Consider the following 26693-nt stretch of genomic DNA (forward strand, 5'->3'; position numbering starts at 1 on the left):
GGGTGCAGGTACATTGGAGGTAAGCCCAGGCATGTGAGTGATGATAAGAGGTTGCATCTCAGGGCACGCTGGTTATACTGGGTGAGGTCACCGCATGTGTGGGAGGTGGGACAAAGGAGGTATCTGAGGCATGTAGAGTGGGACTAGGGGCTCCGCAGTAAACTAAAACAATGATAACTATCCTAAACAGTATACAAGGCATATTGACATTTGAGAGAGACATAAAGCGAGGCATAAAGCAATCACAGGTGTTGATTGGGAGAGCTAGCTAAGGCAACAACAGGTAAGACAACAACAGCTAATCAGCTAAGACAACAACAACAGGTAAAATGGCGATGAATGGGCAGAGAGGGTCGGTTAACTACACACAGGGCCTGAGTTGGGGCCGACAGATAAACAAAGGTAAACAAAGTGGAGTACCGTGATAAATGAACAGTCCAGCAGGCATCAGCTATGTAGGCAAGTGATCATAGGGTCCAGTGAACAGCAATAGATGGAACAGGGAAGTCGTTGGGTCTTCCAAATTGCCTTGCCTGGTTCACCAACTACTTCTCCAATAGAGTTCAGTGTGTCAAATCGGAGGGCCTGTTGTCCAGGCCTTTGGCAGTCTCTATGGGGGTGCCACAGGGTTCAATTCTTGGGCCGACTCTCTTCTCTGTATACAACAATTATGTCGCTCTTGCTGCTGGTGAGTCTCCAGCATCACTGAAACTGGAGACACTTATCTCCCTCACTAGCTTTAAGCACCAGCTGTCAGAGCAGCTCACAGATCACTGCACCTGTACATAGCCCATCTGTAAATAGCCCAAACAACTACCTCATCCCCTACTGTATTTATTTATTTATCTTGCTTCTTTGCACCCCAGTATTTCTACTTTGCACATTCATCTACTGCACATCTACCATTCCAGTGTTTAATTGCTATATTGTATTTACTTCGCCACCATGGCCTATTTATTGCCTTACCTCCCTTATCTTACCTCATTTGCACACATTATATATAGACTTGTTTTTCTACTGTATTATTAACTGTATGTTTGTTTACTCCATGTGTAACTGTGTTGTTGTATGTGTCGAACTGCTTTGCTTTATCTTGGCCAGTTCGCAGTTGTAAATGAAAACTTGTTCTCAACTTGTCTAACTGGTTAAATAAAGGTGAAATAAATTTTAAAAAATGGACAGTGACCCCAAGCATACTTCCTAAGTTGTGGCAAAATGGCTTAAGGACAATAAAGTCAAGGTATTGGAGTGGCCATCACAAAGCCCTGACCTCAATCCTATAGAACATTTGTGGGCAGAACTGAAAAAGCGTGTGCGAGCAAGGAGGCCTACAAACCTGATTCAGTTACACCAGCTCTGTCAGGAGGAATGGGCCAAAATTCACCCAACTTATTGTGGAAAGCTTGTGGAAGGCTACCTGAAACGTTTGACCCAAGTTAAACAATTTAAAGACAATGCTACCAAATACTAATTGAGTGTATGTAAACTTCTGACCCACTGGGAATGTGATTAAAGAAATAAAAGCTGAAATAGATAATTCTCTTTACTATTTTCCTGACATTTCATATTCTTAAAATAAAGTGGTGATCCTAACCGACCTAAGACTGTGATTTTTACTACAATTAAATGTCAGGAATTGTGAAAAACTGAGTTTAAATGTATTTGGCTAAGGTGTATGTAAACTTCTGACTTCAACTGTATTTACATGTTGAGCTTCCATCCTCTCAGGCCAGGGGCACAATGTATGAATTAATGGTTGGATCAGAATTGCCATTATAAGCATAGACCAGTACGGATAATTAAGTAAAACCACAAGTCCAAATCCCTATCTCCATTCAAGGCTAATTTAGGAAAGGGCCAATTTTAGCTAGCTAAGTAGCTAGAGAGTGGAGGACAACACAACGAGATGCAACAATTCCAAGTTGTTTCTGTCAATAACGTATGCTCTCAATGCGATTTGATAGGAGTGAGGCCAAAATTACGAAATACAGAGAGACAAAATAAATTATTATTATTATTTAAAAAATGATTGGTCAATTTTTGGGGGAAGCCTGGCTTCCCTTGTACGGCCACTGCAGACACAGATTGACCATAAATCAGCTTTAAGTCCTTCCGTCCTGTCCACTGACCATAGCCCCAGGGCTGCTGTAGCCCCCTTGCTGCCCTCCCTGGCTGTGTTTATCACTCTGACCACCCAGACCTAGGACAGCCCAGCCCCACACTCTGGGACTGACTGTGTCTAAACTAAAGCAGCCTGCCTGAGGGCATGGAGGGTCCAGAAGCATTTTACCAGCTAATACAACCGACTGACACCCATTTGGATACCACTACAGGGCTAAACAGAGGAGAGTGTCACATGTTTGCACAGTCACAGAAAAGAGACGCACATCCCAGCCTGGGGCAAGAACCACATATGCCTCTAGTCTAGATCCTGGTTACAAGTGTCAATGTGCATAGATAGGGCTACTGTCCACTGAGGCCAGCTGGTACTCCAAAGGACATGGCAGGACATTAGCCTCTGATTATGGTGATGACCAGTGACAGTTGTATGATGTTACTATGACGCCGAAGCAGTTCAGAGAGGAATATATAAAAGGGGGTGCAGGTATCAACTGTAATTTACATTTGTATCTGGGTGCTGTTTTATGCGACTGAAGGTTTGTGGGGTTTATTTGAGATTTATCTGAAATGTAAAAAAATGTTGGGCAATGATAAAGTTTATGGACAACTAAAATCCTCTGAAAAAAGGTTCAGAAAACAATGAAGCTGCTAATGGGAATATTAAACTCTGATGTCATCGTATAACCTGGTTTCGCCTCGGCCCTTTGCAATATGTTTTCATAGTTATTTTCTCTCCCCTTATTGAGTGACAATTACAAAAGCTGTTTTAGTGGCTCACACAAAGGCTCTAGCTTACTTCTCCTCCTCAAGCACAAGAATGTTTAATTTCATTCTCCTCCATCTTTTCATCTCCCACCAGCTTTTTTTCACCAGGCTTTCTCACTGATTAAAAATAATTTTCACTACTAAACCTTTTTCTTCTTCTCTTTTTTATCGCTCTTCCTTTCATTGAAAGAGGGGGTAAGGAAAAAGAGAGAGGAAAAATGTAAAGCTGTAATTTTTCCTACAACTGTGTCTGCTGTCCTATTGTTTGCACTGTTCACTTCAGCGCTGAAGAAAAGGGCAGGCAGGAAAATGAAAGGCCCAGTGAAAGATAGACCCCGTGAGATGGAGGAGAGGAGGACGAGAGCCCGGGCCCGGCTCCAGTGTTCACACCCTCACTTAATTTATTTGAACTTTTAATCTAATTATTAACTATTTGGGGGATCAGGGGGCTTTGTCGGAGGACTATACGTGTACCCTCTACGGCTCAGATTTTTCCTCAGGAGCCGAGGATTCCTGCGATATGGGAATGGGCGAGTGACAAAGCCCTTGTCTAAAAATATTTTGTCAAGTCCTTTACGTGTCATTCCAACAGTGCTTACATTGGGGCCCATTGAAAGGCAACCAGGAGTGCTGCTTTTTCGTTGGGACTTGATTGGCAACTGCAAGCATGCTAAATGCTAATGAGCGCCGGATGGATGGAGGAGTGACTATCAGCAGATTTCTTTTTTTTTCTTCTATCCGCCCATGTCCCAGTCGATTGCACCTCCTCCACCTTTGGCCTCTGTTGCTCATTTCAACATAATGAATACTATGAATAAGCAAGTAAATGACAATGATTTATATATCGGTTTAGTAGTGTCTTTGTATAAAAGGTTGGTGGTGGGGATGGGGGTTGATTAGCGAGCACCTAGGCGTGTGTGTGCGTGCGCTCTCATTAGGAATGGTTGATGGATTATCCCATGCGTTTCACACACACACACACACACACACACACATGCACACGCTCTGCAGTGCGAGGCTATTGGTAGAAAAGGTATGGGTGACACAAAGCCAGGGTGTGTAATTCAATTAGGGAAGGACCCGCCTGCAAATTCACAGCCTTCAAAAGACCAGGGCTTTTGAATGTATTATTACTTCTCACCACATCCCATTGGAGTATTCTACCATTAACACCCTTCCCCCCCACCTCACACCTTCCTCCACATTCCCCCACATCCAAATCTCCCTTTTTCCACTCTTTCTTTTCATGGTCTCTACCATTTCCCTCGAACTGTGTTCAGTGCCTCTTCACGGTTTGTTTTTAGTGAACATTAAACTAGTAGGTGTACATGGAAATGTAATAACAATTTTGGCCATATAAATTGACTATGAGATCCGTCCAAGTGCAATATATTGAAAACTAGTTTAACTCTAGCCCAAATACAGCCCAGTTCTAAATACAAAATTAGCTTTGAGTCCAAGTGCTGAATGTGACAAGATCAGATCTGAAACTGTAAGAGAACAGTATCGTTCAGATGAATTCTCTTACTGTAATAGGGTTCTTACGATTATGTTATTTAGGCTAATGGTTAATTGTCATTTTTGAGCTTGTAATGCATCAAATGCTTCTTTGAAAATGATTTATAACATAAGTAATGAATAAAACACTGCTTTAGTGACAACTGATTTTGACTGTTTAGAACTTTTGGGTAAAGTATCTACTTGAATATAATGTTGAATCTCCCTTCTCCTAAAGTCCTTCAGAAAGTATTCATACCCCTTGACTTATGCCACATGTTGTGTTAGTCTGAATGTAACATTTCTCAACCATCTGCAATCAATATCTCATGTCAGTGAAAACAATTTTTTTGACATTTTTGCAAATGTATCAAAAATTAAGTAGAAAAATATCTAATTTACATAAGTATTCACACCCCTGAGTCAATACATTGTAGAAGCACCTTTGGCAGATATTACAGCTGTGAGTCTCTCTGGGTAAGTCTCTCAGAGCTTTCCACACCTGGATTGTGCAATTATTTTTTATTATTTTCAAAATTCTTCAAGCTCTATCAAATTTGGTTGTTGATCATTGCTAGACAACCATTTTCAGGTCTTACTACAGATTTAAGTAGATTTAAGTCAAAACTGTAACTCTGCCACTCAGGAACATTCACTGTCTTCTTGGTAAGCAACTCCAGTGTAGATTTGGCCTTTGAATTAATCTCCCACTGTCTGGTGGAAAGCAGACTGAACCAGGTTTTCCTCTAGGATTTTGCCTGTGCTTAGCTCCATTCCGTTTCTTTTTTATACTGAAAAACTCCCCAGTCCTTAACGATTAAAATAATACCAATAACATGTATCAGCCTTGAAAATGCTTGAAAAAAATGGAGAGTGGTACTCAGTAATGTGTTCTATTGGATTTGCGCCAAACATAACACTTCATATTCAGGACAAAAAGTGAATTGCTTTGCCACATTAATGGGTGTATTGATTCAACATCCAAAGTGTAATTAATAACTTAACCATGCTCACTCAAAGAGATATTCAATGTCTGCTTTTTTTACATTTTTACCAATCTACCAATAGGTGCCATTTGCAAGGCATTGGAAAACCTCCCTGGTCTTTGTGGTTGAATCAATGTTTGAAATTCACTTCTCATCTGAGGGACCTTACAGATCATTGTATGTGTAGGGTAGAGAGATGAGGTAGTCATTCAAAAATCATGTTAACACTATTATTGCACACAGAGTGAGTCCATGCAACTGATTGTGACTTTGTACTCATCGACTCAAGACATTTCAGCTTTTCATTTTTTATTCATTTGTAAAAATGTTGAAAAACAATTTCACTTTGACATTATGAGATATTGTGTGTAGGCCAGTGACAAAACATCTCAAATTAATCAATTTTAAATTCAGGCTGTAACAACAAAATATGGAGAAAGTCAAGGGGTGTAAATACTTTCTAAAGGCACTGTCTAAGACTATTATTATTTTCAGTTCACGGTTATTGTCAAATAATTATCAGTATACGATATTTGTGCCAGCCCTATGTAGTACAGCATTATATCTCCAGGCTGATACCGTGACTGACTGTCTGACTTCCAATCCAACCCATACAGGTGTTCCCATCAAGGTGACCCACGTCAAGGACACACTGCTGGACATCTTCTCCTACCTCAATGAGATTGGGTGAGTCTGACTTTCTCTTACTCTTAATTTACAATGAGATTGGGTGAGTCTGACTTTCTCTTAATTTACAATGAGATTTAGATTACTGGCTTACTGCAGTGTTTTGAGCGAAGTGTGGGTGCATTCAGGCGAGAATACAGAAATGACTACTGTACTTAGTGAGAAGGTTTGCTAACAAATGGTTCCATTGTGGTCTCAGACGGAGGCATGGAGTTGGGAGGATCGACATCGTGGAGAATTGCTTCATCGGGATGAAGTCCAGAGGTAAGGCAATGACGATAAATAAAGGTGTATTGAATAAATAACCTAAGCATTGCTGTGCGAGGGAGAGATGCTCACAGTCTACTGCTGCAGCTGCAGGTATGTGTGCTAACTTGTAGCAGCCGCAATGTTATTTATCATCCCATATAACAGTGCCTGTCTTGACAGGAGTAGCCTAGAGAATCTAGCTAGCAAGGCTAATTGAGGCAACATGCTGCGCTTTCTCCCAACCCCATTCAGATAAAACAACCTACCTGTTGGTTGCTCGTTGTAGGCTACGCCTTCTCATTTCGATAACTTCTAATTCCATAATGTTATTTCATCTTGCATTGCATTAGTGAACTCTCACTCCACTTTCTACACATTGAGCCATTTTGATTGGCCAACATAAACAACAAGCTACACACGTGAAGTCTGCGCACATCATAAAAACTACATTGAAAGGTTTGTCGTTCTATTAACCTGTTATGGATAGGGGGCAGTATTTTCACGGCCGGATAAAAAACGTACCCGATTTAATCTGATTATTACTCCTGCCCAGAAACTAGAATATGCATATAATTATTAGCTTTGGATAGAAAACACTCCAAAGTTTCTAAAACTGTTTGAATGGTGTCTGTGAGTATAACAGAATTCATTTGGCAGGCCAAAACCTGAGAAGATTCCAAACAGGAAGCGCCCTCTCTGACCATTTCTTGGCCTTCTTGATCATCTCTAACCAAAACAGGGGATCTCTGCTGTTACGTGACACTTCCTACGGCTCCCATGGGCTCTCAGAAGGCGGCAAAAAGCTGAATGGTGGCTTTGCAGGCCCTGGCTGAAAAACATTAGCGCATTTTGATAGTGGTCGATCAGAGAACAGAGACTGGAGGCGCGTGCACGAGGCGACCCCATGTTTTTATTCTTTCGTCTTTGAACGTAAACAACGACTCCCGGTCGGAATATTATCGCTTTTTTACGAGAAAAATAGCATAAAAATTGATTTTAAACAGCGGTTGACATGCTTCGAAGTACGGTAATGGAATATTTAGACATTTTTTGTCACGAAACGCGTCGGGCGCGTAACCCTTCGTCACCCTTGGATAGTGTCTTGAACGCACGAACAAAACGCCGCTATTTGGATATAACTATGGATTATTTTGAACCAAACCAACATTTGTTATTGAAGTAGCAGTCCTGGGAGTGCATTCTGACGAAGAACAGCAAAGGTAATCAAACTTTTCTAATAGTAAATCGGAGTTTGGTGAGGGTCAAACTTGGTGGGTGTCAAAATAGCTAGCCGTGGTGGCTGGGCTATCTACTCAGAATATTGCAAAATGTACTTTCACCAAAAAGCTATTTTAAAATCGGACATAGCGAGTGCATAAAGGAGTTCTGTATCTATAATTCTTAAAATAATTGTTATGTTTTTTGTGAACGTTTATCGTGAGTAATTTAGTAAATTCACCGGAAGTGTTCGGTGGGAATGCTAGTTCTGAACGTCACATGCTAATGTAAAAAGCTGGTTTTTGATATAAATATGAACTTGATTGAACAAAACATGCATGTATTGTATAACATAATGTCCTAGGCGTGTCATCTGATGAAGATCATCAAAGGTTAGTGCTGCATTTAGCTGTGGTTTTGTTTTTTGTGACATTATATGCTAGCTTGAAAAATGGGTGTCTGATTATTTCTGGCTGGGTACTCTGCTGACATAATCTAATGTTTTGCTTTCGCTGTAAAGCCTTTTTGAAATCGGACAGTGTGGTTAGATAAAGGAGAGTCTTGTCTTTAAAATGGTGTAAAATAGTCATATGTTTGAAAAATTGAAGTTTGGGGATTTTTGAGGAATTTGTAATTCGCGCCACACCTATCATTGGATATTGGAGCTAGCGGAACGTCTAGGTGTAAGAATTTGAAATGTCATGGTATATCCTTGTAGTATGTAAAAATGTTACATGGATATTTTAATTTAATTTAGAAAAAGCCTTTTCAGTGTTAAAATAGGCCTGTATTTTTTGCATCTCACAAAAAGGTATACTCAAATACCAATGTCCCTTCGGATATTCGAATAACCATGCACATCCCTAATGCATTCACAGATAAGCTAGCACAAAGTCATACAGTACCTACTCCATAAATGCTAACAGTAATGTCGTTTCCATTTGTAAAGCTTTCTGTTACACTAGTGCTTTCAGGCAATTGCAGTCATTTTATCTCAGTGCTAAAAGGGGAAACTTGTTATTTCACTTGAATAAAAGTGTCATGGAGGACACAATGAACAAACAACATTATGTGCCTCTCTTTCCTTTCATAGGAAATGTGTTTCTGGTTTGCCTGTAAACTGAGACTCAGTTTGACCTGCATTCACTTAGATGCAGACAGCCCTCACATTTCTCTTTTTGCAGCCACGCATGCTCTCGCTCGCTCACACAAAGACACACAATCGTTCACAGATACACACTCCATCTTGGCAATCGTCCACTCCTCTGCATGACTTCTAATTCTCCTCTCTCCATCAACAAAACTTCTCAGAAACCTCCCTTATTGCTACTCTACTGGTGTCACTACAGCATGTTTAGGGGCCGTGAGGGGCCAAGATGTTTGTGGCCCTGTCCCATGTCAGACAGCATGTCACTCATTCCTCCAGTGGCCCCAGCCACCGCCGCACTGCCATTCTACTCCTAACAATAACCGGACTGGCAAATTGACTCGCTAACACACTTCGCCTCTGGCGCAGAGAGGCAGGTAGAAATTGGAAAATGGGAAGCCCACTTTTCTCCCCCTTGGCTTCACAAAAGATCAGAGCTTATCTTCTCCACAGAAATGGTAAGAGTGTGAGGTTTGACGGGGGTAAATAACTAGTACAGATTGTGTTTGTTGGGGGAATAAGCCTCAGTGTTTCCACAAAAGATGCCTGGAAGGATTGAATAGTTGACAGACTGAATGTGTAATTGATTTGAATGTCATGGGGAGTGGGGTCAAGAAGGTGTTGGATGGAAATGGTTGTCAAGAATGTTGTCAGTTCTCAACAAAACATTCAATGATGTATGTAAGATGTGTACACCTGTCAAGCCTTGTCTGAGCTCTGACCTCTCCACTATGTGGCGGACCATGTTGTACAGAGGATTTGTAGAGAACTTTATTGTGATGATTAAATGGTTTAATTAATATATTAAAATATTTCTATATCTTGTTGTTTTTTCGGACTGGTTAGATTGCTATCAGACCAACTTAAACCGTTATTGTTCCAAGAATGTAGGACTCGTTTAATAAAAAAAACACAATTCTGAAGTGTGTGTGTCTGCGTGAGATTGTGTTGATTTGTAGACTTAATCCATGCTGCTCACAGTGTTTGATTTTTGATCAGAGAAACATGCAAAGCAGGAAGTATCGCGTCAAATCAGCTTCTAAAGTCCAGTGCGTGCGAGATGGCATTGTCGGCAAGATTATTTGAGAGCGCAGAGGATGTGTCCCGCGAGTGGACAGGCCAAACTTGAGCTTGCAAGTGTGACTTTGGGCGAGAAGAACCAAAATTGCTGCAGACCAAAAAGAAAAATGGCTGAATACAAAATATAGAGAACCGTAAGCAAAGAAACATGGTTGAAACATGTAAAACATTTTTTTGAAAGCATCAATGTCCACCAACAATAATCACGTCTTTGTCAAGTTTTCACTCTCAATTTCTCAACTTGCTCTCTCAAGTCTTGGCACCTTTTTGTTTCAATTTCTCTTTTTTGTCGATTGGATTTCAAGCTGGTGAGGGGCGAGCTTAGAGAGAGGGGCATGTCTGGAAACATTACACTGGAGTGATGGACAGACTAACAAATGCTTGCCCTTGGCCAGTGTGGTGTTGTGTGGTTGAGTTTTCTTGGGTGCATGATGTCGAACAGATGCGCTTCAGAGCCACTTTTTTAGCTTGCTAGCTGGCTTGAACAGTAAGCGCCAAATGACTTGCAAAACCCAGCTTAAACTTCTGTAAGAATATTTTGAAGATAAATACACAACGCAGAGGACTAAAAGCCAATAGAGTACTAACGATCAATGGAAATAGTGTTTTTTCTATAATAGGGGATTAATGATCAATGGGTCAGAGACATGGGAGGAATTTCAGTCCGGGACTCAAAGCTACATGGCAAGTTCTCATTCATCCAAATTGTTTATACATTGAGCCTGAAATAGGATACTTGTTATTTGGCCATTGACCCAGTTTTATTGCAAGGAATTCTAATAGGCTGGGGTTGGGTTATAAAAGTCTATCCTGTCCCTTTGTTCTGTGGAGAGAATCACTGAGGAGAGAATCACTGGAGGAGAGAATCACCGAGGACAGGGGAGAATGAACCATCTACTTCCCAGCATAACATCCATGATTTGTCCTCTTTGAATAAACCTATTTTTCTCCCCCTGATTTGCTTTGGGGTCTGTGTTATTGAAGAATAACATCAACTGCTAACACTTCATACATAAGCAATATAATAATGGCACCGGAGGAGATGGCTGCTGTTTTACGGGCTCCTAACCAATTGTGTGTGTTTTTTCACGCTATTTTGTACATAATGTTTCTGCCACCGTCTCCTATGAACAAAAATTACTTTTGGATATCAGAACAGCGACTACTCACCTCGTACTGAACAAAGATTTTTTCTTTAACGCGTCGGACGCAAAGGATTTACTTCAGACACCGGACAAGGCCCAAATCCCTGTCATTCACATGACGGAGATATAGGGGTTGTAGGTCGGGTTGCCTTGAAAGAATCTGACGGCGAGTGGGTAACCCGCCTCTACCATCAGTCCTATTAGCCAACGTGCAATCATTGAATAATAAATTGGATGAGCTCCGATCAAGACTATCCTACCAATGGGATCTTACAAATTGTAATATCTTATGTGTCACAGAGTCGTGGCTGAACGACGACATGGATAACATACAGCTGGCTGGGTTTTCCGTGCATCGGAAAGATAGAAGAGCTGCCTCCAGTAAGACAAGGTGGTGGTCTGTGTCTTTGTCATTAAACGCTGGTGTACGAAATCTAATATTAATGAAGTCTTGAGGTTTTGCTCGCCTGAGGTAGAGTATCTCATGATAAGCTGTAGACCACACTATTTACCAAGAGAGTTTATATTTTTTGTAGCTGTCTATTTACAACCACAAACCGATGCTGGCAATAAGACCGCACTCAACGAGCTGTATAAGGCCATAAGCAAATACGAAATTGCTTATCCAGAGGCGGAGCTCCTAGTGACTTGGGACCCCCCTACTGGGAAACTTAAATCCATTTTACCTAATTTCTACCAGCATGTTACATGTGCAACCAGAGAAAAAAACCTCTAGACCACCTTTACTCCACACAGAGACGCGTACAAAGCTCTCCCTCGCCCTCCATTTGGCAAAACTGACCATAACTATATCCTCCTGATTCCTGCCTACAAGCAAAAACTAAAGCAGGAAGTACCAGTGACTCACTCAATACGGAAGTGGTCAGATGACACAGATGCTAAGCCACAGGACTGTTTTGTTAGCACAGACTGAAATATGTTCCGGGATTCTTCCGATGGCATTGAGGAGTACACCACATCAGTTACTGGCTTCATCAATAAGTGCATCGATGACATCGTCCCCACAGTGACCGTACGTACAAACCCCAGCCAAAAGCCATGGATTACAGGCAACATCTGCACTGAGATAAAGGGTAGAGCTGCCGCTTTCAAGAAGCGGGACTCTAATCCAGAATCTTATAAGAAATCCTGCTATGCCCTCCGACGAACCATCAAACAGGCAAAGCGTCAATACAGGACTAAGATTGAATCGTACTACACCGGCTCCAACACTTGTCGGATGTGGCAGGGCTTCAAACTATTACAGACTACAAAGGGAAGCACAGCCGTGAGCTGCCCAGTGACACGAGCCTACCAGACGGGCTATATTACTTCCATGAGCCGATGTGAGTAAGACCTTTAAACAGGTCAACATTCACAAGGCCGCAGGGCCAGACGGATTACCAGGACGTGTTCTCAGAACATGCGTTCTGGCAAGTGTCCTCACTGCCATTTTCCACCTGTCCCTGACCGAGTCTGTAATACCAGCATGTTTTAAGCAGACCACCATAGTCCCTGTGCCCAACAACACCAAGGTAACCTGCCTAAATGACTACAGACCGGTAGCACTCACTTCTGTAGTCATGAAATGCTTTGAAAGGCTGGTCATGGCTCACATCAACACCGCCCCAACAGATCCACAGATGACGCAATCTCAATTGCACTCCACACTGCCCTTTCCCACCTGGACAAAAGGAACACCTATGTGAGAATGCTATTCATTGACTACAGCTCAGCGTTCAACACCATAGTGCCCTCAAAGCTCATCACTAAGCTAAGAACCCTGGGATTAAACACCTCCCTCTGCAACTAGATCCTGGCCTTCCTGATGGGCCGCCCCCAGGTGGTAAGGGTAGGTAACAACACATCTGTCACGCTGATCCTCAACACTGGGGCCCCTCAGGGGTGAGTGCTCAGTCCTCTCCTGTACTCCCTGTTCACCCATGACTGCATGTCCAAGCACGACTCCAACACCATCATTAAGTTTGCCGACGACACAACAGTGGTAGGGCTGATCACCGACAACAATGAGACAGCTTATAGGGAGGTCAGAGACCTGGCAGTGTGGTGCCAGGATAAAAACCTCTCCCTCAACGTGATCAAGAAAAAGAAGATGATCGTGGACTACAGGAAAAGGAGGGCAGAGCGTGCCCCCCCAGGGCTGTAGTGGAGCATATTGAGAGCTTCAAGTTCCTTGGTGTCCACATCACCAACAAACTGTCCAAACATGGTCCAAACACACCAAGACAGTTGTGAAGAGGGGACGACAACGCCTATTCCCCCTCAGGAGAGTTAAAAGATTTGGCATGGGTCCTCAGATACTCAAAGTTCTACAGCTGCACCATCAAGAGCATCCTGACTGGTTGCATCACCGCCTGGTATGGCAACTGCTTGGCCTCCGACCGCAAGGCAATACAGAGGGTAGTGCGTACGGCCCTGTACCTCACTGGGGCCAAGCTTCCTGCCATCCAGGACCACAATACCAGGTGGTGTCAGAGGAAGAAGGCCCTAAAAATGGGCAAAGACTCCAGCCACCCTAGTCATACTGTTCTTTCTGCTACCACACGGCAAGCAGTACTGGAGCGCCAAGTCTAGGTCCAAAAGGCTTCTTAACAGCTTCTACCCCCAAGCCATAAGACTCCTGAACTGCTAACCAAATGACTACCCGGACTATTTGCATTGACCCCCCTCCATTTTTACGCTGCTGTTACTCTCTGTTTATTATCTTTGCATAGTCACTTTACCTCTACCTACATGTACATATTACCTCAATTACCTCGACTAACCTGTGACCCCGCACATTGACTCTGTACCGGTACCCCCTGTATAAATCCAGGTTGCTGTTATTTTATTGTTGCTCTTAAATTATAAAATTGTTCTATATTCTTTTTTTAAATTGTTTACGTCGGTTTATTTAGTAACTACTTACTTATCACTTGTTTTTTTTAAACTGCATTGTTGGTTAAAGACTTGTAAGTAAACATTTCACTGTAAGGTCTAAACCTGTTGTATTTGGCTATACTGTACCTTGAGTTGAGTGGAATCTACTTGCTAAATTTAGCAAGCTAATTACTTGTTCATCTTATTACGGGCATAATGTGGATGTGGTCTAACAAGTTCACTCATCATACACTAAGTCCTGGCCATCATTTAATATAGCTAAATATAATGACTACACTGTGTTGGGAATAACATGTGGGTAGTGTAAACAGCTAATAATTGCACAACGATAACATTTGAAAGAAAGGAAGGACTAGTGGGCTAGGTAAGAGTTAAGGAATTGAGATGAAGGCACGATTCAATATTTAAGGTATTTATTCAGCCCAAGGGCACACACACACACAGAATATGGGGTTTTGAATTGTATGGAGACACAAATAGGAGAACCTGCTATGTTAACAGTAAATAACCAGTGCCAAATAGTAGAATGTAAACTGAAATGATTGATTATCCAATTAACTTGAGTTTAACATGTCATGGTACACACAGCATTCAAAGGAGGACTGAGGACAAAGCAACGGCATGCATTCACCAAACATTTAACTTAGGAAAACAGATTTGTTTATAGTAATGGTCTGATTAGGAACACCATTGTCTATAAAATTTGTGTCAAATTATTTCAATTTGACATTGGAGGTTCAGTACAGACAGTAGTACAGCAGTCAAATCGCATAGGGAGTCTCATCAGATCAAATGTTACCAGAGCCATGTGGAAAGAGCACAAGTAGAACAAAGATATGTGCAAACAGAAAATCTATCATTTAACATAAGATTTCACCTAAAACAATGACATGAGCTCTGTCGCAATTACTCACTTCCTCTCTACTCACATCCTTCTCAAAACCCATCGGAGGTTTGAGGGGAGAAACCTTGGATCCTCTCCTCTGTTGGGGTTTTAGGAACCAAGGAAAGGATGCCAGGAATCAAGGAAAGATAAAATGCCACAGAGCTGTTGCTTTATTGCCTCAATATGGAATGGCAAACGTTACTGTGGAACTGAGCAGAGGTGTACAATCCACACCATTCGTCAGTATTATTGAACCATATAAACCTTCCTTAGACCTATAGTGAAGAAACACAAATGATCATAGAAGTATGTTTAAGCAGTCATACAGTGCATAACTGTTGTTAGTGCAGTGCCACACCTTTAGCTCCCTGGTGCAGCAGAGCTGACGCACTAAAGATGAAGTTGCGGCAGAGGTCTGTGGAGGGGTCTTGACCGCGCTTTGGCTGTTCTCCAGACAGCGGTAACACTGGAACGTGTCCCAGGCACTGTTTGTGGACACGTCACCTCCCTCACAACCAGTGAAGATCTTCAGGGGTCTCATTTATAAACTGTGCGTACATACAAAGTATACCACAAAATGTACGTGTGTCATTTTTCACAAAATAAGTTGGTATTTATAAAAGTAGTACTTGAAGTGAGAATATGCTCACCTCGCAAGCTTTAGACCATTCGTAAGCATGTCTCATAGTGGTTGAAATATTGTATTGCAAGCTGGCAAGTAAGTACAGCAATTTTTTTATTTCCCCTTTATTTAACCAGATAGGCCAGTTGAGAACAAGTTCTCATTTACAACTGCGATCTGGCCAAGATAAAGCAAAGCAGTGCGACAAAAACAGAGTTACACATGGGATAAACAAAAATACAGTCAATAACACAATTGAAAAATCTATATACAGTGTGTGCAAATGAAGTAAGGCAATAAATAGGTCATAGTGGCCAAGTAATTACAATTTAGCAATTAACACTGGAGTGATAGATGTGCAGATGAGGATGTGCAAGTAGAAACACCGGTGTGCAAAAGAGCAGAAAAACAAAAACAAATATGGGGATGAGGTAGGTAGTTGGATGGTATATTTACAGATGGGCTGTGTACAGCTACAGCGACCGGTAAGCTGCTCTGACAGCTGATGCTTAAATTTGTGCAACTCGGGGATATAATGAAAAGCTTATTTATAAAAAAATTTAAGAATGCAGCCATTTGCCGTTACTGAGAAGAGCAAAAATCTGTGTTGTTTTTAGAATCTAAAATAATTAGACATAGTAATCTTTTGCATATTTATTTTATTTTTATAACAATTGCAGAATAAATTCCTCACCTTTTCTGTCCGTGATGTGTTCATATTCCCGAAGGAGCCGTACAACAAATTATCATCCGGATCTCTCATTTAATTGGACCTAGTAGCCTAGTAAATAGATAGGCTATTTATATTTCAAGTTTTGCAATATAGGCAGCGCAGTTTAAAATACCGGTATACAGTCAAATTTAACAGGTGAACAGTTTATATTTTACATTGAAGTAGGCCTTAGTAAGCTACAGTAATTGCATTATTTTTTTGCCTGCCTGCCTTATATAATGTTTGAGAAGTCACGGGCAGTCCTTTATATTTATGTCGGGAAGTTGACGCAAATGTTTTTATTTATTTAACCATTCTGCAGACATGCCATTGTTTTCTCTTTCAGAAACTGACAGTCATTTTCCAGATACTGCATAAATTACTGCTAAAGATTAAAATATCCTGCAAAGTGAGGCTTTTAATACAAGGGGTATACATACTGAATAGACTCATATACATAAACGTATATATCCTACACTACACACAAATGTGCATATATAGACCCATTATGCGTGCTCTCATGTGCAACAAACATACACAGAGAGATTAGGAGTGTGTCCACTGTGATCCAGGGTGGAGGAATATCATCTGGTTGTCGCCAGGCATGGTGTTGGCACAGCGAAAGCTTGAGGATCACACTGGAACGAATCACTGTCATCAACACCTCCTCCCCCTGGTCTGGTAACTACGCCAATACAACAAGGGACAAGCCATTGAGGCAGATGGGGGGATACATATGTGCTGAGTTGTGCAAGGCACAAGATGAGTTAGGGAACACCCATGACCCCAAAAGCCTTAGAAGAAAGTTATGTCAAGGTCAAAGGTGACTCACAGGTTCAAACTTGGCATCCTCTGCCTCATAGGTGTAGTGGTCCAGGGTGATGAAGTAAAAGCCTGACTCCACCTTGTCAGACATATGTTCTCTACACACACACACACACACACACGTCTCCTGAGAACAAATGCAGTTATAAATCAAATGCTATTTGTCACAAGCGCTGAATACAACAGACCTTACAGTGAAATGCTTACTTACAAGCCCTTTAACCAACAATGCAGTTAAGAAAAATAAGCGTTGAGAAAATATTTACTAAATAAAATGAAGTAAACAACAAATAATTAAAAAGCAACAATAAAATAACAGTAACGAGGCTATATACAGGGGGCACCGGTACAGAATCAATGTGCAGGGGCACAGGTCAGTCGAGGTAATATGTACATGTAGGCAGAGGTAAAGTGACCATGCATAGATAATAAATAGCAGCAGCAGTGTAAAAATGTGTGTGTGGGGGGGGGTCAATAGCTGTTCAGGAGTCTTACAGCTTGGGGGCAGAAGCTGTTAAAGAAGCCTTTTGGACCTAGACTTGGCGCTCCGGTACCGCTTGCTGTGCGGTAGAAGAGAGAACAGTCTATGACTAGGGTGACTGGAGTCTGACAATTTTTAGGGCCTTCCTCTGACACCGCCTGGTATAGAGGTCCTGGATGGCAGGAAGCGTGGCCCCAGTGATGTATTGGGCCGTACGCACTACCCTCTGTAGTGCCTTGCGGTCGGAGGCCGAGCCAGTTGCCATACCAGGCGGTGATGCAACCAGTCAAGATGCTCTCGATGGTGCAAATAGCGTTCAATTGGAATTGAAAAGTTAACATCCAAGTGTTGCATTCAAGGTAACAGTATATTTAAAGACTGCTGCTGTATCAAGAGGCAACTGGATAATCATTTAACCAAATAAGTGATAACATACTATGTGGGACTGAGGCTAGCTGTACCAATCCACGTCACTTGTCAGTCAGTATGGCTTAGTGTTGAACAGCCTGCTGTCATTTCATGCCCAACCCTTGTTGTGGAGAGCTATCCTCCTATAGATTCACTTCATCCCTTACCTACTTGTACACATTCAGTATAGAACCATCTTTCTAACCAAATAGACAGCAGTTGGTCAGAGTCAATAAAATGTAATTGTCTCTGTGACAAATGTCCTAATAATGAAGCCTCCATACAGTGTCAAAGTAACACTAATGATTAAACCCTCAGTACCACTACTGATTAAGTTACAGGGGTGATTGATAGAAGTCATGGTTACCTGCAGGAAGTCACTAGAGTGCTGTGCATAGAGGAGAGCCAATGTAATTGGAACAGAGTGGACTCCTGTATCTCCTATCTCTGTCAGCTAAGCAGAGAACAACTTCCCCACCAGTGGAGGCTGCTGAGGGGAGGACAGCTCATAATAATGGCTGGAATGGCGCGAATGTAATGGCATCAAACACATGGAAACCATGTTTGACGTATTTGATAACGTTCCACTTATTCCGCTCCAGCCATTACCAGGAGCCCATTCTCCCCAATTAAGGTGCCACCAACTTCCATTGTTCCCCACCACATAGTGAAAGTGGGCCTGCATGGAGAGGGATGAGAGAGAGAGAAGATGGTTAGAGGTCATTCACTGTTATTGTAACTGCACAAAAATTGCCAGAGTAAAAGTAATCAAATAGACTATCTAAAGGGATAGCCAGCAGCATTCCACCTACTGCTGGCTTGCTTCTGAAGCTAAGTAGGTTTGGTCCCTAGATGGGAGACCAGATTCTGCTGGAAGTGGTAACGGTGAGTCAGTAGGAAGCACTCTTTCCTCTGGTCTAAAAAAACATCCCAATGCCACAGGGCAGTGATAGGAGACATTGCCTTGTGTAGGGTGCCGTCTTTCGGATGGGTTATTAAACGGGTGTCCTGACTCTCTGTGGTCACTAAAGATCCCATGGCACTTATCGTAAGAGTAGGGATGTTAACCCTGGTGTCCTGGCTAAATTTCCAATCTGGCCCTCATACCATCACTGTCACCTAATCATCCCCAGGTTACAATTAGCTCACTCACCTCCCCTGTAACTATTCCCCATGTCGTTGCTGTAAATGAGAATGTGTTCTCAGTCAACTTACCTGGTGTGGTAAAATAAGGCTTAAATAAAAAAATTAAAAAGGATGCAGTGAGGGCCTTCCCTGCCTCTCCCTCCCAGTCATGCTGGTCTTCGCATTTCTCCTTCCGTACTAACCCCTCGTTAACGTTACAATCCTCTTAGTAAAAACCAACTATACTAGTAATTTACGTGGTTAAACGTTAACTATGTTAGCGAGCTGCTGCCTAATCAATAGCCTGCTTTAATAACAGAAGACCAAATAACTAGCTAACTACTTGCATTTCAATATTGAAATCATAGTTAGGTTCTCCACTGAAACACTTTCGCGCTTACCTTGTTATTGTCGGCCATCATTCCTACTTCACCATGCCCTTGCCTTTCACCGTCAAAATCCGGTTTCCACTAGATAACACAACCACAGTACACGTAAAAAGTAAACATTGGCTTTATGGTTAAAAATTCAAGAAAACTAAATGTAGCTTTTTGGTCTTGTTTTAACGTTAGGGTTATGTTTAAAATCAGATTTTAAAAATATACATTTTTTAAATAGGTTGGGGTTAGCCATAATAATGTGAATTTGTAGCTTTGTTAACTAACTAATGACGACCATGCTCATTGGCTAGAATTTTGACCTGTATTAAAATGATAGTTAAAGATTGCAGTTGCAAGAGCAAGATTTGTTTTTTTGTTTTCTAGAGAAATCAATGTGGGGATGTATTTATGAGAGCGCAGTAACTTCTAAGTCTTGACATGTATTAAGTATCTCTGCTCTCGAATTGAATAGTTCGCGTGCGGCAATGATATTCTGCTCACTCAGTCACACCTGCAATTTGTTTAATTAATCTGTGCTCTCGAAGGACCCATCCTCTGCTCGCTCGACCAGTGGCTTTTCAGTGTTTGCTTGTTCAAAGACGTTTCATTTTGTTCGACAGCGCCATCTCGCGCGAAATAGACTGATTTAACAGCATAAGGAAGCAATTTAAGTGTGCGTGCGTGTGTGCGTGGGCTGTACGCTGAAAGGCATGCACCAGCTCAGCCTAGGTTGGGTTAATGCTTAGTCTTAACCCCTCTAACTCTCTAGCAGATTTGGTCTAGAGACAGAGAAACTGATTAAAAAATGAATGCCTGGAAATCACTGGCCTTTTGTTTTTCTATTGAACCACAGTTGGTTTAGCTAAGGTATAATAATATAACACTAAAAGGTTCACTTCTGAATTTGGGATGCTGAAGGTAAATTGGGTTAGAGAGCAGTTTGAACTGTTTTATCAGATGGTGACGGTGGAAATCTCCCTATTTTGTCCTCTTTGCCCTCGCCACGAAACCCAGTCTTAGTGGCTCAGATTGACACTTTTTGAGGTTTAGATGATTATCAGTTTTTCTAAGTCCTCTTTTGGGCAGGCGGTGCTGTGTAAATGCTTCTCAATTTGAAGATTATGTTTGGGTCCCCCACCCCTTCTCACCTTCAGGTAGGCTACATCTAAGACAAGAATTGTAAAGGACTTAGAAAGGTTATCTTTTAACAACACTCAACATAAGGTGCCCATCCACAGATGTGAAATCACAGAGACTGAAGTATTGGAAAAGGATGAAGGGTTTCCACCACAGGAATATCATCCTTCAATCTGTCCTGATAATGCTGCCTATACATGCAAACCGTAGTTGATTAAACAGAGATGTCCCAGTGGTTTAGCATATTTGAATGGAATTATTTGAACAGAGAAACATATAAACTCTGCTCTTCTTTCCTCTGCTCCTGTCTCTTTTTTTGGCCTTCTCTTCTTCTCCTCCTTCACCTCAAGACAGACTGCTGAGTGACTGCTTCATTTCTCTTGTCACCCCCCTCTCCACCCTCCGTCCCCCTCAACAGTGCAATAGGGGTAAATTGCAGGGTAGGGAGAGCCCAGGTCCTAGATCTGGGCAGGTGGGGGCTTCCTACCCTGTCATTTGCCCACGACAGGCTCATTCTGACTGGGGTGAGATACAGTGGTGCTGGCCTGTCTGCCAGCCACAGTGGAGGAGGGTGAATATGGCTGGTGCCTATTACAGCTGTCTGATTTGAGTTGGTCCTGGAAGGAAGGATGATGAGGTTATCTTGGACACAGGAAACGCCATGGCCCTCTTCTGATACATTTTTTTCCCCCACGTTTTGATGGAGCGGAAGATAAGATATACGCGAGATAGAAATGTCTTCTGATTTTTTATCCAACCCCCCGATATGCATACATTCAGTGGCCAGTTTATTAGGTACACCAATCTATACTGAAAAAATATATAAATACAAAACACACATTTGTTTACATCCCTGTTACTGAACATTTCTCCTTTGCCAAAATAATCCATCCACCTGGCATATCAAGAAGCTGATTAAACAGCATGATCATTACACAGGTGCACCTTGTGCTGAGGACAATAAAAGGCCACTCTAAAATGTGCCGTGTGGAATTGGCATGCTGACTGCAGGAATGTCCACCAAAGCTGTTGCCAGAGAATTGAATGTTAATTTCTCTTCCATAAACCGCTTTCAACGTCATTTTAGAGAATTTGGCAGTATGTCCAACCGGCCTCACAACTGGAGGCCACGTGTAACCACGCCAGCCCAGGACCTCCACATCAGTCATCTTCACCTGCGGGATCGCCTGAGACCACCCACCCGAACAGCATTTTATCAATGGCAATTTGAATGCACAGAGATACCGTGACGAGATCGCGAGGCCCATTGTCGTGCCATTTGTCCGCTGCCATCACCATGTTTCAGTAAGATAATGCACTGCCCCATGTCCCAAGGATCTGTACACAATTCCTGGAAGCTGAAAATGTCCCAGTTCTTCCATGGCCTGCATACTCACCAGACATGTCAGTCATTGAGCATGTTTGGGATGCTCTGGATTGACGTGTACGACAACGTTTTCCAGTTTCCGCCAATGTCGCACAGCCATTGAGTGGGACAACATTCCAAAGGCCACAATCAACAGCCTAACTCTATGTGAAGGAGATGTGTTGTGCTGCATGAGGAAAAAGATGGTCATGCGTTTCTGATCCACACCCCAATCTTTTTTTTTTAAAGGTATCTGTATTCCCAGTCATGTGAAATCCATAGATTAGGGCCTAATCAATTTATTTAAATTGACTGATTTCCTTATATGGACTGTAAAATGTTTGAAATGATTGCATTTTGCGTTTTTATATTTTTGTTCAGTGTAGGTGATGGGAGTGAAACCCGGTGTGGTCGTCTGCTGTAATAGCCCATCCGTGACAAGGACCGACGAGTTGTGTGTTCCGAGATGTCATTCTGCACACCACTGTTGTACTGCGCCGTTATTTGCCTGTTTGTGGCCCGCTAGAATGCACGATTCTTGCCATTCTCATTCGACCTCTCATCAAATGAGCTGTTTCCACCCACAGGACTGCTTCTGACTGGATGTTTTTTGTTTGACCTTGCCTGTTGCACCATTCTTGGTAAACCCTAGACACTGTCATGCGTGAAAAGCCCAGGAGGCCGGCTATTTCTGAGATACTGGAACCGGCGTAACTGGCACCGACGATCATACGCTTAGGTCACCTGTTTTGCCCGTTCTAATGTTCAATCGAACAGTAACTTGATGCCTGTTTGCCTGCTTTATATAGTAAGCCACGGCCATGTGACTCACTGTCTTTAGGAGTGAGCCATTTTCTACAACGGTGTACCTAATAAACTGGCCACTTAGTGTACACACAAACAAACATTAGGTTGGAGAAGCTGAAGCAGAGGGCAGCCGCAGTGCAATGAGCAGTTTTTAGGGGTTTAAGTGCCTTGCTCAAGGGAACATCTGCTGTAAGTGGCACCTGAGATATTGATGCCAAAAACCCTTCAGTTGCTGGCTCACTCCCCTCCCATCAGCACTGGGATTCGAACCGGCAACCCTTTACTATTTTGAAAGGCAATGTGTCTCTACACCTTTTTCTTCCTCACTTTGTTCTGTGTGTATGTTTGTGTGCTACCACCAGGTATCTATTAGACCCCAGGAGGCACCATCAAGTACCAAGCTCACCATCCGGTACCAGACCTTCACCATGGACCGAGAGGTCAGGAGGATCAAACAGGGCCTGGCTGTCAAGTTCTCTGAGATGCTTTACAACGGTACATTTGGAGAATACCACAAGTAAAACCCCAAACATTAAAACAATGCTCACAGAACATTCAGCAATGGTGGATTCACTTCATATGGAGGGGTGGGCAGGGTTCTTTTCTCTCCTAGAACACACACAAAATGATTGGTCAAAAACGGTCTCTATGCAGCCTTATATAACTTTCCCTTGCTTTCAAATCACCTTATATTGATGATAAATAGGTAAAATTATGCAAAATACATAACAATGTGTAGCACCCACCTGACATGGGTGATGAATGGCAGACGGCAGCGATCTGTGCCAGAACACCTCACACAGTGGTAATCACTGTAATTGACAGGTGAGGAGTGACTGTGTCACTAGAAGTTGTGTGTTGTGTATCTCTGTGACTGAATGACTGGGGCCTAGCTGCCTGTCCGCCTGGATCAGGTGTCCTAATCCCCCAGCCCGCCTGTCCCCCGGCTGGCCTGCCTTCAACCCTATAATAGCATCACAGCCATTAGAGACTGATTACTGAGCCACTGCAATGAAACCCTCATGGGAGGAGGAAGCTGGCCAGGCAGAGAGACCAGGAAGAGAGGGAGAGCCACAGAGGTACAGGCGCTAGCTAGCTCCCTCCAAAAGGGGGGCATAAATTAAACTCATTATGGTCTTAAAACGTGTAATACCACTGTCTCGGCTTGGTCCTTGTCTGGCCCACTGCATGTGCCAAAGGCACAGAGGATTCCCTAAACAAAACACGGTACAGCGAGAGGGCAGGGATGACAGCTGTGGCTGGATCCATCCACTCAGCCCTGTCCTGACTCTATGATACTCACCCCATTGCAGACTCAGTAGGAAGAGAAAGGGTGAGCAGGTTGTTCTTGGGATGGAGATAGCTAGTGAGGTGGAAGGGCATGGAAAAGCGAGCGAGCCCCCCCGTGGAGATGGGCTTATTTCCCCTCTAACCCCCCACCCATCACCCCCCCTCATCCAGCTGTCCCTCAGCCAGACAGAGCAGATCACCTGGGTAGGTCAAGACTGGGGAGGGGTGGGAGCCTCACCTTGAGCAATGGGAGGAGTGCTAACATGAGGGGTGGGATAGGAGGAGGATGGGGTTGAGGGGGGTCGGGGGGGGGGTCACATATGTGCACCCTTAAGTCAGGCTACTAATGGGGGCTTAAGGAAGCCCATAACATCCCTGTGAGCTGGAGTGGGTAGGAGATGAGTGGGGGCTGCTTTCCGCTGCTCATGAAATCAAGTGTCCCTTTATCTAGCATCTTATTCCTTATTTCCTTGTTGTCCCCAGGTGTCTGGTACAGTCCGGAGTGTGAGTTTGTCCGGCACTGCATAGACAAGTCCCAGGAGAGTGTGGAGGGCAAGGTGCAGCTGTCTGTCTTCTACGGCCAGGTCTACATCGTGAGTCGCCCAAATCCCTCTGCAACAGGGAACTGGTCAGGTCAGGACCTATAGCATTGTGTGCATGCCCATTATCTCTGGCTATGGGTACAGTATAATCAGTTCACTGCATATATGCAGTATCTCCATTGTTTGCTCGGGTCACTTGCCCTTATCCTCCACTGACCCCACACCAACAATGAATGGACACTGGCTACAACAACATCAGACCTCGGAGCAGGGGTGTCAAGCTCAATATCTGGAGGGTCCTCTCCTCTCTCATCCCCAACTCCCCCAATGGCCTCTTAGCTGTGGAAAAGTGAGTCATTTCAGCTCCCTGACCCCCCATGCCCTCTATGCCCCCTGGGCTGGCTCAGTGCTGACCAAAGCAAAGCCCCCATATGCCTCCTTCCATCTCCTTGCCACCGCTAATGGCATTTCCAGCCAATGGAGAGGAGATCTCTGCTTTTAGGGCCAAAGCACAGGTTTCATTCTAGTTAAGCAGGGGGAGGTGTGCAGCTGAGAGCTTGACCGCTCTCTCTCATACACACACGCACACAATCACTCTCACACGCACAAACTCGCTCTCTGTCTCTCTCTCTCTCTCTCTCTCTCTCTCTCTCTCTCTCTCTCTCTCTCTCTCTCACACACACACACACTCCTGTTGGACGTGCGGCTCAGGGGGACTTGACGTCAGGGTGACTGAGTGTTGGGTTGCACTAGAGGAGTCCTTAGGGACACTATTCTGAGGTAACAGATGGGCTGAGTGTCCTGTGAAGGATCCCATTGTGGCCCAAAGTCCACCTGAAGAACTGCCCTGCTCTCAGTCACATGCATCATTTCACCCTCCAACCCCAGGCTTAGACTGTAAGACCATGGCGACTGGCTACCTGCGTCTTCTCAACAGTGTCATTAATACAGTGGTACGGCACCACACACACACTGCATTGATCTGGGACAAATGTCACAAAGTTGCCTGCTAGGTGTTTGGCGGTCAATTAGACCACAGGGTTTTTCTGTGTATTCACCTTCTGGAAACCAGCTTCCACAGCCATTCAACGTCTCATAGACGGCACTCATAAGATGGTAGTTAGTTAGACAGGGAGCTTTGTTTTGAGAGTTGATGATGGAATCTTCTTTTTTTCTCTCCCTGTCGTCTTTATTCTGTCATTTTTTGATTTCCTCCAGTGCAGTTTGTCTCTGAAGGATGAGTGCAGGTCTTAGATGAGCAGCTTGGGCCCAGTGGAGGAGGAGCAGAGGGTGGGAGGGGGTCAGCGCTGCAGGTAGAAATGACTGTAATTACATAGAGCACATACACACTCTCTCTCACACCTTTACAAATACACACAGAGAAGGAGAAAGGACCGAGCCACAAGAGCCCTATATAATAGAAAATGTTCACAGGCACCATGGTTACATCACAGGAGTTGCTTACAAAAGAGTGGTTACAGACAGAAAAACATCAGGTTAAATCCATTTCCTCTACATTTAATCTACTTAGGAGTTGATACACAACTGGGATTTTGTCTGCAAATGACTTGTGTGCCTGTTTGTCTGTGTATTTGTGGTTGCTTTTTCCTCTGAAATCACCAACATAAATAGCAAATGCATTGAGACAAATCGATTTGACATTTTACATAGAGTGGAACATCAATGATACAATTATTCCTGTGGTTAATAATGTAATTCATCATTCTACGTCTCCTGTGGGCTAGACGGGTGTTGAATCACTTGTTCAGCTTAGAATGAGCAGTTGTATGAGCTATTTCCCAACAACATAAGCTTACTAACTAACTTATCTTGCACCCCTAATCTTTTCCCCAGTATGGACGTGCAGGAAGACTACGAACAGTGTGATGCCTCTGGATTCATCAAGATCAACGCTGTCAGGTCTGTGTCCAAAAAAAGTGGAGTATTTTCAAGAAGCCTTCTTGAGTGTTAACCACATGTTTTGTTGTCAACGAACTAATTCTCTGTCTCTCTCACTGCAGGCTAAGGGAGCACCACCGTTTGCAGGGTGAAGCTCGCTCCAAGCACTAGGCAGTCGGACATGGATCTTCTCTCTCTCTCTCCACTGTGTCTTCAGCAGCTTTAGACTTCCCAATGTTTACTCTCTCATCCATCTTGCCTTTCCAGAGTAGTGCTCTAGTTGAATATTTCATATTAGGAGGTGTTACAGTAGGTTCTAATAAAACATATTTGGAGTGTCTATTGCTGCCACACTTTAATGTTGTGCTTTAGAGAGTAAACGAAAATGCTTACATTGGTTCAGTATATTTGATGTGT

The 26693-nt window shown here is 43.1% G+C and overlaps 1 pseudogene; it reads left to right on the forward strand.

The window, feature by feature from the left end:
• LOC106567012 (argininosuccinate synthase-like) overlaps positions 1-26447 on the forward strand; it is a 55368-nt pseudogene extending 28921 nt beyond the window's left edge.
• The last annotated feature ends 246 nt before the right edge of the window (positions 26448-26693 follow it).

This window comes from Salmo salar, chromosome ssa01, assembly GCF_905237065.1.
Source record: "Salmo salar chromosome ssa01, Ssal_v3.1, whole genome shotgun sequence".
In the NCBI taxonomy this organism is placed as follows: Eukaryota; Metazoa; Chordata; class Actinopteri; order Salmoniformes; family Salmonidae; genus Salmo; species Salmo salar.